The 13,349-nt window shown below is 41.4% G+C and overlaps 15 non-coding genes across 15 annotated transcripts; 10 read left to right on the top strand and 5 right to left on the bottom strand.

Annotated features, from left to right (window-relative positions):
* The first annotated feature begins 305 nt into the window (after positions 1-305).
* trnat-cgu (transfer RNA threonine (anticodon CGU)) lies at positions 306-378 on the top strand. Its single transcript has one exon. It is a non-coding gene; the product is annotated as a tRNA-Thr (tRNA).
* A 287-nt stretch (positions 379-665) lies between these two features.
* On the top strand, positions 666-738 carry trnat-ugu (transfer RNA threonine (anticodon UGU)). The gene has a single exon. It is a non-coding gene; the product is annotated as a tRNA-Thr (tRNA).
* A 609-nt stretch (positions 739-1,347) lies between these two features.
* trnat-ugu (transfer RNA threonine (anticodon UGU)) lies at positions 1,348-1,420 on the bottom strand. Its single transcript has one exon. It is a non-coding gene; the product is annotated as a tRNA-Thr (tRNA).
* Positions 1,421-2,964: 1,544 nt separating this feature from the next.
* Positions 2,965-3,037, top strand: trnat-cgu (transfer RNA threonine (anticodon CGU)). Its single transcript has one exon. It is a non-coding gene; the product is annotated as a tRNA-Thr (tRNA).
* Positions 3,038-3,324: 287 nt separating this feature from the next.
* On the top strand, positions 3,325-3,397 carry trnat-ugu (transfer RNA threonine (anticodon UGU)). The gene has a single exon. It is a non-coding gene; the product is annotated as a tRNA-Thr (tRNA).
* A 609-nt stretch (positions 3,398-4,006) lies between these two features.
* On the bottom strand, positions 4,007-4,079 carry trnat-ugu (transfer RNA threonine (anticodon UGU)). The gene has a single exon. It is a non-coding gene; the product is annotated as a tRNA-Thr (tRNA).
* A 1,544-nt stretch (positions 4,080-5,623) lies between these two features.
* trnat-cgu (transfer RNA threonine (anticodon CGU)) lies at positions 5,624-5,696 on the top strand. The gene has a single exon. It is a non-coding gene; the product is annotated as a tRNA-Thr (tRNA).
* A 287-nt stretch (positions 5,697-5,983) lies between these two features.
* Positions 5,984-6,056, top strand: trnat-ugu (transfer RNA threonine (anticodon UGU)). Its single transcript has one exon. It is a non-coding gene; the product is annotated as a tRNA-Thr (tRNA).
* A 466-nt stretch (positions 6,057-6,522) lies between these two features.
* On the bottom strand, positions 6,523-6,595 carry trnat-ugu (transfer RNA threonine (anticodon UGU)). The gene has a single exon. It is a non-coding gene; the product is annotated as a tRNA-Thr (tRNA).
* A 1,542-nt stretch (positions 6,596-8,137) lies between these two features.
* Positions 8,138-8,210, top strand: trnat-cgu (transfer RNA threonine (anticodon CGU)). Its single transcript has one exon. It is a non-coding gene; the product is annotated as a tRNA-Thr (tRNA).
* A 287-nt stretch (positions 8,211-8,497) lies between these two features.
* Positions 8,498-8,570, top strand: trnat-ugu (transfer RNA threonine (anticodon UGU)). The gene has a single exon. It is a non-coding gene; the product is annotated as a tRNA-Thr (tRNA).
* A 609-nt stretch (positions 8,571-9,179) lies between these two features.
* On the bottom strand, positions 9,180-9,252 carry trnat-ugu (transfer RNA threonine (anticodon UGU)). The gene has a single exon. It is a non-coding gene; the product is annotated as a tRNA-Thr (tRNA).
* A 1,543-nt stretch (positions 9,253-10,795) lies between these two features.
* Positions 10,796-10,868, top strand: trnat-cgu (transfer RNA threonine (anticodon CGU)). The gene has a single exon. It is a non-coding gene; the product is annotated as a tRNA-Thr (tRNA).
* A 286-nt stretch (positions 10,869-11,154) lies between these two features.
* On the top strand, positions 11,155-11,227 carry trnat-ugu (transfer RNA threonine (anticodon UGU)). The gene has a single exon. It is a non-coding gene; the product is annotated as a tRNA-Thr (tRNA).
* A 612-nt stretch (positions 11,228-11,839) lies between these two features.
* On the bottom strand, positions 11,840-11,912 carry trnat-ugu (transfer RNA threonine (anticodon UGU)). Its single transcript has one exon. It is a non-coding gene; the product is annotated as a tRNA-Thr (tRNA).
* Between the last annotated feature and the right edge of the window lie 1,437 nt (positions 11,913-13,349).

The raw sequence follows: 13,349 nt of genomic DNA, 5'->3' as shown, positions 1-13,349 counted from the left end.
TCTTTTCTTCTGGGGATGCTATCTCAACCCAGCTCAAACATGAATAGAGACTGTGGAGTGAGGGAAGGATCACATAAACATAATAGTCTAATAACGAAACCAGAACGCTGCCCGCTGACTCACTTTTCATGTTGGTGAGTGGTGACAACTAGACAAGCAGCAGGATTTTTACTGGACTACTGTAGGAGATGTACAGGTATGGGAAAGCTATTGGTAGAGTAACTTCTTATTTGCAGCTGCTTGTTCTAGGTGTTCTAGATGTGGTTCATTCAGGTTAACAATGAGGTACTAGCCATCTTCTTCAAGGCTCCATAGCTCAGGGGTTAGAGCACTGGTCTCGTAAACCAGGGGTCGTGAGTTCAATTCTCGCTGGGGCCTTTCTCGTGCTTTTAAAATTCAGATGAAACACATCAAGGACACTTCATGTTGTGGATAATGTTACTTTACAGTCTCTGAAATCCTGCAGTTAATGTCAGTGTGATAGGGTACAATGTGATACTGCCAATCACTTTCACTTCAACAACAGGTTGAAGAAGTGCAAATAGACCAGACCCGTAATTCTTCTACAGTGGTTCAGTAGAATCCTGCTGTTTATCTCAATATCCTAGGTGTGGTTCATTCAGGTCAACTTTACAGTGACGCATGGAAGCTGGTCTTGCAGGTAAGGCTCCATAGCTCAGTGGTTAGAGCACTGGTCTTGTAAACCAGGGGTCGCGAGTTCAATTCTCGCTGGGGCCTCTCCTTTGATTTTAAGCTCCAGATGAAAGACCATCAAGCATGCTTCATGTTGGATGAAATAACTTTGCAGACTCTATCTATCAAGTACTGTGCAATGTGAAATGGAATGAGTGTGGAAGTGTAGCGTTTCTTCAGGTCCCTGTCACACAGTTTTACATCACCATGGACTGACAAGCTGCCATCTAAGAAAGATAAGGGAAGACCAGGGTTGTTCGGGTCCTCTATCCACATAACTGCTGATTATCTGTCCCTGAAATACAACCACAGCACAATTCTACAAGAACGATCCCACATCAGTTTCTCAGAGGAGACTGCATGAAGCAAGACTGTCTGGTCTACAAAGAGACGAGTGATCACTGTAAAATGTGTTTCACTGAGCATCTTTGAAAATAGCTAAATATCATATGACAGCTGCTTTTAAACAGAAGATTTACGGCCAGCTCAGGTCATCTGAAACGTGTGGGACTGAGAACTGAAGAGGCGCCTCACTTTCATATGTGTCCCCTATCACACTGACATTAACTGCAGGATTTCAGAGACTGTAAAGTTACATTATCCACAACATGAAGTGTCCTTGATGTGTTTCATCTGAATTTTAAAAGCTTGGAAAGGCCCCAGCGAGAATTGAACTCGCGACCCCTGGTTTACAAGACCAGTGCTCTAACCACTGAGCTATGGAGCCCTGTGCAGAGCAACTGAGATAGATGTAGTCTTAGGCTTTGTGCCTAGCTTGTTCTGCATCTGAATCAACTACACCTAAGCAGCAGGATTTTTACTGGACTACTGTAGAAGACGTACAGGTCTGGGCTGTTTGAGAAAGCCACAGTGGACTAGATCAATATACAGTATCTATAGACTGTATCTGTTCAATGAAATCTGCCCGCAGAAATATTTACTTTAGTTTAAGGGCATCAACATATTTCATACAACTAATGGTCTTAAAATCTTCATTTGGCCTCAGTCATACCTGAGAACAATATTACAGTAATAGAGTAAATAAACACCACTTGTGTGAATACAGCATCCATTTACTTCATTAGAAACACCTAATGTCATCTTATGGCAGACGCTGCTTTTTACATATGTAACCCACTGCTTATGCAAGTGTCTATGCAGATAGTCTTCAACCATAAAAACTAATATGCTTAAAGCAAACACTGTAGACATATGTCTCACACCATATACCTCCGCACTCTTACATTCTGCCAGACTACACTATAATAATGACATTCCCTCATATTATACATTATCTAGCAGTATCTGCTCTGTGTTATCTCATCAGGGCAATGGTTCAGCTTCATTAATATGAATGACTTGGTCTGTTACTTCTAAACGACTTCCATTTATGAGGGGTGGGGGGGTTAAATTGTGTGTTACACAGCCATGAATGAGTGTTTTACATGAGAGTTTTAGACACTTGTGGCACTTTACCTTTCTTGGGGCACAATGGGTGTACAGCATAGTGGGATAGGACAACATTTTTAATAAACAACAACAAAAAAAAGAATTTGGTGCCCAAATGTTGGGTGTTTTTTTTTTTTATCAACACAGATATCAAAATGATACACTCGGACACTTAGATTATTATTTCTGTGGTGCTTAAAGTTTTAAAAGCTCTTTAAACATGGCCTGGACCTCCTAACCTTCTGTCAGTGATCATGCTGGTCTACAGCTGGTCAGGGGCGGACTGGGACAAAAAAATCAGCCCTGGCATTTTGGACCAGACCGACCCACCTCATACGATAACACATTATTTCGCTCTCTTGACTGTGTATACCTACTGTGCAACTCCAGTGCAACGCCAAAACCATGCACCTTAAGCCATGCAATGAGTTAAAGGAAATCAGTGAGAGTGGACACATTAAATACTCCCAAAAAGTATCATTTATTTACATTTATTAACTCTCTCTCTCACTAACGCTCTTTTCTTCTGGGGATGCTATCTCAACCCAGCTCAAACATGAATAGAGACTGTGGAGTGAGGGAAGGATCACATAAACATAATAGTCTAATAACGAAACCAGAACGCTGCCCGCTGACTCACTTTTCATGTTGGTGAGTGGTGACAACTAGACAAGCAGCAGGATTTTTACTGGACTACTGTAGGAGATGTACAGGTATGGGAAAGCTATTGGTAGAGTAACTTCTTATTTGCAGCTGCTTGTTCTAGGTGTTCTAGATGTGGTTCATTCAGGTTAACAATGAGGTACCAGCCATCTTGTTCAAGGCTCCATAGCTCAGTGGATAGAGCACTGGTCTCGTAAACCAGGGGTCGTGAGTTCAAATCTCGCTGGGGCCTTTCTCGTGCTTTTAAAATTCAGATGAAACACATCAAGCACACTTCATGTTGTGGATAATGTAACTTTACAGTCTCTGAAATCCTGCAGTTAATGTCAGTGTGATAGGGTACAATGTGATACTGCCAATCACTTTCACTTCAACAACAGGTTGAAGAAGTGCAAATAGACCAGACCCGTAATTCTTCTACAGTGGTTCAGTAGAATCCTGCTGTTTATCTCAATATCCTAGGTGTGGTTCATTCAGGTCAACTTTACAGTCACGCATGGCGGCTGGTCTTGCAGGTAAGGCTCCATAACTCAGTGGTTAGAGCACTGGTCTTGTAAACCAGGGGTCGCGAGTTCAATTCTCGCTGGGGCCTGTCCTTTGATTTTAAGCTCCAGATGAAAGACCATCAAGCATGCTTCATGTTGGATGAAATAACTTTGCAGACTCTATCTATCAAGTACTGTGCAACGTGAAATGGAATGAGTGTGGAAGTGTAGCGTTTCTTCAGGTCCCTGTCACACAGTTTTACATCACCATGGACTGACAAGCTGCCATCTAAGAAAGATAAGGGAAGACCAGGGTTGTTCGGGTCCTCTATCCACATAACTGCTGATTATCTGTCCCTGAAATACAACCACAGCACAATTCTACAAGAACGATCCCACATCAGTTTCTCAGAGGAGACTGCATGAAGCAAGACTGTCTGGTCTACAAAGAGACGAGTGATCACTGTAAAATGTGTTTCACTGAGCATCTTTGAAAATAGCTAAATATCATATGACAGCTGCTTTTAAACAGAAGATTTACGGCCAGCTCAGGTCATCTGAAACGTGTGGGACTGAGAACTGAAGAGGTGCCTCACTTTCATATGTGTCCCCTATCACACTGACATTAACTGCAGGATTTCAGAGACTGTAAAGTTACATTATCCACAACATGAAGTGTCCTTGATGTGTTTCATCTGAATTTTAAAAGCTTGGAAAGGCCCCAGCGAGAATTGAACTCGCGACCCCTGGTTTACAAGACCAGTGCTCTAACCACTGAGCTATGGAGCCCTGTGCAGAGCAACTGAGATAGATGTAGTCTTAGGCTTTGTGCCTAGCTTGTTCTGCATCTGAATCAACTACACCTAAGCAGCAGGATTTTTACTGGACTACTGTAGAAGACGTACAGGTCTGGGCTGTTTGAGAAAGCCACAGTGGACTAGATCAATATACAGTATCTATAGACTGTATCTGTTCAATGAAATCTGCCCGCAGAAATATTTACTTTAGTTTAAGGGCATCAACATATTTCATACAACTAATGGTCTTAAAATCTTCATTTGGCCTCAGTCATACCTGAGAACAATATTACAGTAATAGAGTAAATAAACACCACTTGTGTGAATACAGCATCCATTTACTTCATTAGAAACACCTAATGTCATCTTATGGCAGACGCTGCTTTTTACATATGTAACCCACTGCTTATGCAAGTGTCTATGCAGATAGTCTTCAACCATAAAAACTAATATGCTTAAAGCAAACACTGTAGACATATGTCTCACACCATATACCTCCGCACTCTTACATTCTGCTAGACTACACTATATTAATGACATTCCCTCATATTATACATTATCTAGCAGTATCTGCTCTGTGTTATCTCATCAGGGAAATGGTTCAGCTTCATTAATATGAATGACTTGGTCTGTTACTTCTAAACGACTTCCATTTATGAGGGGTGGGGGGGTTAAATTGTGTGTTACACAGCCGTGAATGAGTGTTTTACATGAGAGTTTTAGACACTTGTGGCACTTTAGCTTTCTTGGGGCACAATGGGTGTACAGCATAGTGGGATAGGACAACATTTTTAATAAACAACAACAAAAAAAGAATTTGGTGCCCAAATGTTGGGTGTTTTTTTGTTTAAATTAACACAGATATCAAAATGATACACTCGGACACTTAGATTATTATTTCTGTGGTGCTTAAAGTTTCAAAAGCTCTTTAAACATGGCCTAGACCTCCTAACCTTCTGTCAGTGATCATGCTGGTCTACAGCTGGTCAGGGGCGGACTGGGACAAAAAAATCAGCCCTGGCATTTTGGACCAGACCGACCCACCTCATACGATAACACATTATTTCGCTCTCTTGACTGTGTATACCTACTGTGCAACTCCAGTGCAACGCCAAAACCATGCACCTTAAGCCATGCAATGAGTTAAAGGAAATCAGTGAGAGTGGACACATTAAATACTCCCAAAAAGTATCATTTATTTACATTTATTAACTCTCTCTCTCACTAACGCTCTTTTCTTCTGGGGATGCTATCTCAACCCAGCTCAAACATGAATAGAGACTGTGGAGTGAGGGAAGGATCACATAAACATAATAGTCTAATAACGAAACCAGAACGCTGCCCGCTGACTCACTTTTCATGTTGGTGAGTGGTGACAACTAGACAAGCAGCAGGATTTTTACTGGACTACTGTAGGAGATGTACAGGTATGGGAAAGCTATTGGTAGAGTAACTTCTTATTTGCAGCTGCTTGTTCTAGGTGTTCTAGATGTGGTTCATTCAGGTTAACAATGAGGTACTAGCCATCTTGTTCAAGGCTCCATAGCTCAGTGGATAGAGCACTGGTCTCGTAAACCAGGGGTCGTGAGTTCAATTCTCGCTGGGGCCTTTCTCGTGCTTTTAAAATTCAGATGAAACACATCAAGGACACTTCATGTTGTGGATAATGTTACTTTACAGTCTCTGAAATCCTGCAGTTAATGTCAGTGTGATAGGGTACAATGTGATACTGCCAATCACTTTCACTTCAACAACAGGTTGAAGAAGTGCAAATAGACCAGACCAGTAATTCTTCTACAGTGGTTCAGTAGAATCCTGCTGTTTATCTCAATATCCTAGGTGTGGTTCATTCAGGTCAACTTTACAGTCACGCATGGCGGCTGGTCTTGCAGGTAAGGCTCCATAGCTCAGTGGTTAGAGCACTGGTCTTGTAAACCAGGGGTCGCGAGTTCAGTTCTCGCTGGGGTTTTACACAGTTTTACATCACCATGGACTGACAAGCTGCCATCTAAGAAAGATAAGGGAAGACCAGGGTTGTTCGGGTCCTCTATCCACATAACTGCTGATTATCTGTCCCTGAAATACAACCACAGCACAATTCTACAAGAACGATCCCACATCAGTTTCTCAGAGGAGACTGCATGAAGCAAGACTGTCTGGTCTACAAAGAGACGAGTGATCACTGTAAAATGTGTTTCACTGAGCATCTTTGAAAATAGCTAAATATCATATGACAGCTGCTTTTAAACAGAAGATTTACGGCCAGCTCAGGTCATCTGAAACGTGTGGGACTGAGAACTGAAGAGGTGCCTCACTTTCATATGTGTCCCCTATCACACTGACATTAACTGCAGGATTTCAGAGACTGTAAAGTTACATTATCCACAACATGAAGTGTCCTTGATGTGTTTCATCTGAATTTTAAAAGCTTGGAAAGGCCCCAGCGAGAATTGAACTCGCGACCCCTGGTTTACAAGACCAGTGCTCTAACCACTGAGCTATGGAGCCCTGTGCAGAGCAACTGAGATAGATGTAGTCTTAGGCTTTGTGCCTAGCTTGTTCTGCATCTGAATCAACTACACCTAAGCAGCAGGATTTTTACTGGACTACTGTAGAAGACGTACAGGTCTGGGCTGTTTGAGAAAGCCACAGTGGACTAGATCAATATACAGTATCTATAGACTGTATCTGTTCAATGAAATCTGCCCGCAGAAATATTTACTTTAGTTTAAGGGCATCAACATATTTCATACAACTAATGGTCTTAAAATCTTCATTTGGCCTCAGTCATACCTGAGAACAATATTACAGTAATAGAGTAAATAAACACCACTTGTGTGAATACAGCATCCATTTACTTCATTAGAAACACCTAATGTCATCTTATGGCAGACGCTGCTTTTTACATATGTAACCCACTGCTTATGCAAGTGTCTATGCAGATAGTCTTCAACCATAAAAACTAATATGCTTAAAGCAAACACTGTAGACATATGTCTCACACCATATACCTCCGCACTCTTACATTCTGCTAGACTACACTATATTAATGACATTCCCTCATATTATACATTATCTAGCAGTATCTGCTCTGTGTTATCTCATCAGGGAAATGGTTCAGCTTCATTAATATGAATGACTTGGTCTGTTACTTCTAAACGACTTCCATTTATGAGGGGTGGGGGGGTTAAATTGTGTGTTACACAGCCGTGAATGAGTGTTTTACATGAGAGTTTTAGACACTTGTGGCACTTTAGCTTTCTTGGGGCACAATGGGTGTACAGCATAGTGGGATAGGACAACATTTTTAATAAACAACAACAAAAAAAGAATTTGGTGCCCAAATGTTGGGTGTTTTTTTGTTTAAATTAACACAGATATCAAAATGATACACTCGGACACTTAGATTATTATTTCTGTGGTGCTTAAAGTTTCAAAAGCTCTTTAAACATGGCCTAGACCTCCTAACCTTCTGTCAGTGATCATGCTGGTCTACAGCTGGTCAGGGGCGGACTGGGACAAAAAAATCAGCCCTGGCATTTTGGACCAGACCGACCCACCTCATACGATAACACATTATTTCGCTCTCTTGACTGTGTATACCTACTGTGCAACTCCAGTGCAACGCCAAAACCATGCACCTTAAGCCATGCAATGAGTTAAAGGAAATCAGTGAGAGTGGACACATTAAATACTCCCAAAAAGTATCATTTATTTACATTTATTAACTCTCTCTCACTAACGCTCTTTTCTTCTGGGGATGCTATCTCAACCCAGCTCAAACATGAATAGAGACTGTGGAGTGAGGGAAGGATCACATAAACATAATAGTCTAATAACGAAACCAGAACGCTGCCCGCTGACTCACTTTTCATGTTGGTGAGTGGTGACAACTAGACAAGCAGCAGGATTTTTACTGGACTACTGTAGGAGATGTACAGGTATGGGAAAGCTATTGGTAGAGTAACTTCTTATTTGCAGCTGCTTGTTCTAGGTGTTCTAGATGTGGTTCATTCAGGTTAACAATGAGGTACTAGCCATCTTGTTCAAGGCTCCATAGCTCAGTGGTTAGAGCACTGGTCTCGTAAACCAGGGGTCGTGAGTTCAATTCTCGCTGGGGCCTTTCTCGTGCTTTTAAAATTCAGATGAAACACATCAAGGACACTTCATGTTGTGGATAATGTTACTTTACAGTCTCTGAAATCCTGCAGTTAATGTCAGTGTGATAGGGTACAATGTGATACTGCCAATCACTTTCACTTCAACAACAGGTTGAAGAAGTGCAAATAGACCAGACCAGTAATTCTTCTACAGTGGTTCAGTAGAATCCTGCTGTTTATCTCAATATCCTAGGTGTGGTTCATTCAGGTCAACTTTACAGTCACGCATGGCGGCTGGTCTTGCAGGTAAGGCTCCATAGCTCAGTGGTTAGAGCACTGGTCTTGTAAACCAGGGGTCGCGAGTTCAATTCTCGCTGGGGCCTGTCCTTTGATTTTAAGCTCCAGATGAAAGACCATCAAGCATGCTTCATGTTGGATGAAATAACTTTGCAGACTCTATCTATCAAGTACTGTGCAATGTGAAATGGAATGAGTGTGGAAGTGTAGCGTTTCTTCAGGTCCCTGTCACACAGTTTTACATCACCATGGACTGACAAGCTGCCATCTAAGAAAGATAAGGGAAGACCAGGGTTGTTCGGGTCCTCTATCCACATAACTGCTGATTATCTGTCCCTGAAATACAACCACAGCACAATTCTACAAGAACGATCCCACATCAGTTTCTTAGAGGAGACTGCATGAAGCAAGACTGTCTGGTCTACAAAGAGACGAGTGATCACTGTAAAATGTGTTTCACTGAGCATCTTTGAAAATAGCTAAATATCATATGACAGCTGCTTTTAAACAGAAGATTTACGGCCAGCTCAGGTCATCTGAAACGTGTGGGACTGAGAACTGAAGAGGTGCCTCACTTTCATATGTGTCCCCTATCACACTGACATTAACTGCAGGATTTCAGAGACTGTAAAGTTACATTATCCACAACATGAAGTGTCCTTGATGTGTTTCATCTGAATTTTAAAAGCTTGGAAAGGCCCCAGCGAGAATTGAACTCACGACCCCTGGTTTACAAGACCAGTGCTCTAACCACTGAGCTATGGAGCCCTGTGCAGAGCAACTGAGATAGATGTAGTCTTAGGCTTTGTGCCTAGCTTGTTCTGCATCTGAATCAACTACACCTAAGCAGCAGGATTTTTACTGGACTACTGTAGAAGACGTACAGGTCTGGGCTGTTTGAGAAAGCCACAGTGGACTAGATCAATATACAGTATCTATAGACTGTATCTGTTCAATGAAATCTGCCCGCAGAAATATTTACTTTAGTTTAAGGGCATCAACATATTTCATACAACTAATGGTCTTAAAATCTTCATTTGGCCTCAGTCATACCTGAGAACAATATTACAGTAATAGAGTAAATAAACACCACTTGTGTGAATACAGCATCCATTTACTTCATTAGAAACACCTAATGTCATCTTATGGCAGACGCTGCTTTTTACATATGTAACCCACTGCTTATGCAAGTGTCTATGCAGATAGTCTTCAACCATAAAAACTAATATGCTTAAAGCAAACACTGTAGACATATGTCTCACACCATATACCTCCGCACTCTTACATTCTGCTAGACTACACTATATTAATGACATTCCCTCATATTATACATTATCTAGCAGTATCTGCTCTGTGTTATCTCATCAGGGCAATGGTTCAGCTTCATTAATATGAATGACTTGGTCTGTTACTTCTAAACAACTTCCATTTATGAGGGGTGGGGGGGTTAAATTGTGTGTTACACAGCCGTGAATGAGTGTTTTACATGAGAGTTTTAGACACTTGTGGCACTTTACCTTTCTTGGGGCACAATGGGTGTACAGCATAGTGGGATAGGACAACATTTTTAATAAACAACAACAAAAAAAAGAATTTGGTGCCTAAATGTTGGGTGTTTTTTTGTTTAAATTAACACAGATATCAAAATGATACACTCGGACACTTAGATTATTATTTTTGTGGTGCTTAAAGTTTCAAAAGCTCTTTAAACATGGCCTAGACCTCCTAACCTTCTGTCAGTGATCATGCTGGTCTACAGCTGGTCAGGGGCGGACTGGGACAAAAAAATCAGCCCTGGCATTTTGGACCAGACCGACCCACCTCATACGATAACACATTATTTCGCTCTCTTGACTGTGTATACCTACTGTGCAACTCCAGTGCAACGCCAAAACCATGCACCTTAAGCCATGCAATGAGTTAAAGGAAATCAGTGAGAGTGGACACATTAAATACTTCCAAAAAGTATCATTTATTTACATTTATTAACTCTCTCTCACTAACGCTCTTTTCTTCTGGGGATGCTATCTCAACCCAGCTCAAACATGAATAGAGACTGTGGAGTGAGGGAAGGATCACATAAACATAATAGTCTAATAACGAAACCAGAACGCTGCCCGCTGACTCACTTTTCATGTTGGTGAGTGGTGACAACTAGACAAGCAGCAGGATTTTTACTGGACTACTGTAGGAGATGTACAGGTATGGGAAAGCTATTGGTAGAGTAACTTCTTATTTGCAGCTGCTTGTTCTAGGTGTTCTAGATGTGGTTCATTCAGGTTAACAATGAGGTACTAGCCATCTTGTTAAAGGCTCCATAGCTCAGTGGTTAGAGCACTGGTCTCGTAAACCAGGGGTCGTGAGTTCAATTCTCGCTGGGGCCTTTCTCGTGCTTTTAAAATTCAGATGAAACACATCAAGGACACTTCATGTTGTGGATAATGTTACTTTACAGTCTCTGAAATCCTGCAGTTAATGTCAGTGTGATAGGGTACAATGTGATACGGCCAATCACTTTCGCTTCAACAACAGGTTGAAGAAGTGCAAATAGACCAGACCCGTAATTCTTCTACAGTGGTTCAGTAGAATCCTGCTGTTTATCTCAATATCCTAGGTGTGGTTCATTCAGGTCAACTTTACAGTGACGCATGGCAGCTGGTCTGCAGATAAGGCTCCATAGCTCAGTGGTTAGAGCACTGGTCTTGTAAACCAGGGGTCGCGAGTTCAATTCTCGCTGGGGCCTATCCTTTGATTTTAAGCTCCAGATGAAAGACCATCAAGCATGCTTCATGTTGGATGAAATAACTTTGCAGACTCAGAAATCTATCAAGTACTGTGCAATGTGAAATGGAATGAGTGTGGAAGTGTAGCGTTTCTTCAGGTCCCTGTCACACAGTTTTACATCACCATGGACTGACAAGCTGCCATCTAAGAAAGATAAGGGAAGACCAGGGTTGTTCGGGTCCTCTATCCACATAACTGCTGATTATCTGTCCCTGAAATACAACCACAGCACAATTCTACAAGAACGATCCCACATCAGTTTCTCAGAGGAGACTGCATGAAGCAAGACTGTCTGGTCTACAAAGAGACGAGTGATCACTGTAAAATGTGTTTCACTGAGCATCTTTGAAAATAGCTAAATATCATATGACAGCTGCTTTTAAACAGAAGATTTACGGCCAGCTCAGGTCATCTGAAACGTGTGGGACTGAGAACTGAAGAGGTGCCTCACTTTCATATGTGTCCCCTATCACACTGACATTAACTGCAGGATTTCAGAGACTGTAAAGTTACATTATCCACAACATGAAGTGTCCTTGATGTGTTTCATCTGAATTTTAAAAGCTTGGAAAGGCCCCAGCGAGAATTGAACTCGCGACCCCTGGTTTACAAGACCAGTGCTCTAACCACTGAGCTATGGAGCCCTGTGCAGAGAAATTGAGATAGATGTAGTCTTAGGCTTTGTGCCTAGCTTGTTCTGCATCTGAATCAACTACACCTAAGCAGCAGGATTTTTACTGGACTACTGTAGAAGACGTACAGGTCTGGGCTGTTTGAGAAAGCCACAGTGGACTAGATCAATATACAGTATCTATAGACTGTATCTGTTCAATGAAATCTGCCCGCAGAAATATTTACTTTAGTTTAAGGGCATCAACATATTTCATACAACTAATGGTCTTAAAATCTTCATTTGGCCTCAGTCATACCTGAGAACAATATTACAGTAATAGAGTAAATAAACACCACTTGTGTGAATACAGCATCCATTTACTTCATTAGAAACGCCTAATGTCATCTTATGGCAGACGCTGCTTTTTACATATGTAACCCACTGCTTATGCAAGTGTCTATGCAGATAGTCTTCAACCATAAAAACTAATATGCTTAAAGCAAACACTGTAGACATATGTCTCACACCATATACCTCCGCACTCTTACATTCTGCTAGACTTCACTATATTAATGACATTCCCTCATATTATACATTATCTAGCAGTATCTGCTCTGTGTTATCTCATCAGGGCAATGGTTCAGCTTCATTAATATGAATGACTTGGTCTGTTACTTCTAAACGACTTCCATTTATGAGGGGTGGGGGGGTTAAATTGTGTGTTACACAGCCGTGAATGAGTGTTTTACATGAGAGTTTTAGACACTTGTGGCACTTTACCTTTCTTGGGGCACAATGGGTGTACAGCATAGTGGGATAGGACAACATTTTTAATAAACAACAACAAAAAAAAGAATTTGGTGCCCAAATGTTGGGTGTTTTTTTTTTTTTATCAACACAGATATCAAAATGATACACTCGGACACTTAGATTATTATTTCTGTGGTGCTTAAAGTTTTAAAAGCTCTTTAAACATGGCCTGGACCTCTTAACCTTCTGTCAGTGATCATGCAGGTCTACAGCTGGTCAGGGGCGGACTGGGACAAAAAAATCAGCCCTGGCATTTTGGACCAGACCGACCCACCTCATACGATAACACATTATTTCGCTCTCTTGACTGTGTATACCTACTGTGCAACTCCAGTGCAACGCCAAAACCATGCACCTTAAGCCATGCAATGAGTTAAAGGAAATCAGTGAGAGTGGACACATTAAATACTTCCAAAAAGTATCATTTATTAACATTTATTAACTCTCTCTCTCACTAACGCTCTTTTCTTCTGGGGATGCTATCTCAACCCAGCTCAAACATGAATAGAGACTGTGGAGTGAGGGAAGGATCACATAAACATAATAGTCTAATAACGAAACCAGAACGCTGCCCGCTGACTCACTTTTCATGTTGGTGAGTGGTGACAACTAGACAAGCAGCAGGATTTTTACTGGACTACTGTAGGAGATGTACAGG

The sequence above is a fragment of the Salminus brasiliensis genome, chromosome 1, assembly GCF_030463535.1.
Source record: "Salminus brasiliensis chromosome 1, fSalBra1.hap2, whole genome shotgun sequence".
Classification (NCBI taxonomy): Eukaryota; Metazoa; Chordata; class Actinopteri; order Characiformes; family Bryconidae; genus Salminus; species Salminus brasiliensis.
The sequence above is the reverse complement of the archived record's forward strand: the minus strand, read 5'-3'. Positions and strand labels throughout refer to the sequence as shown.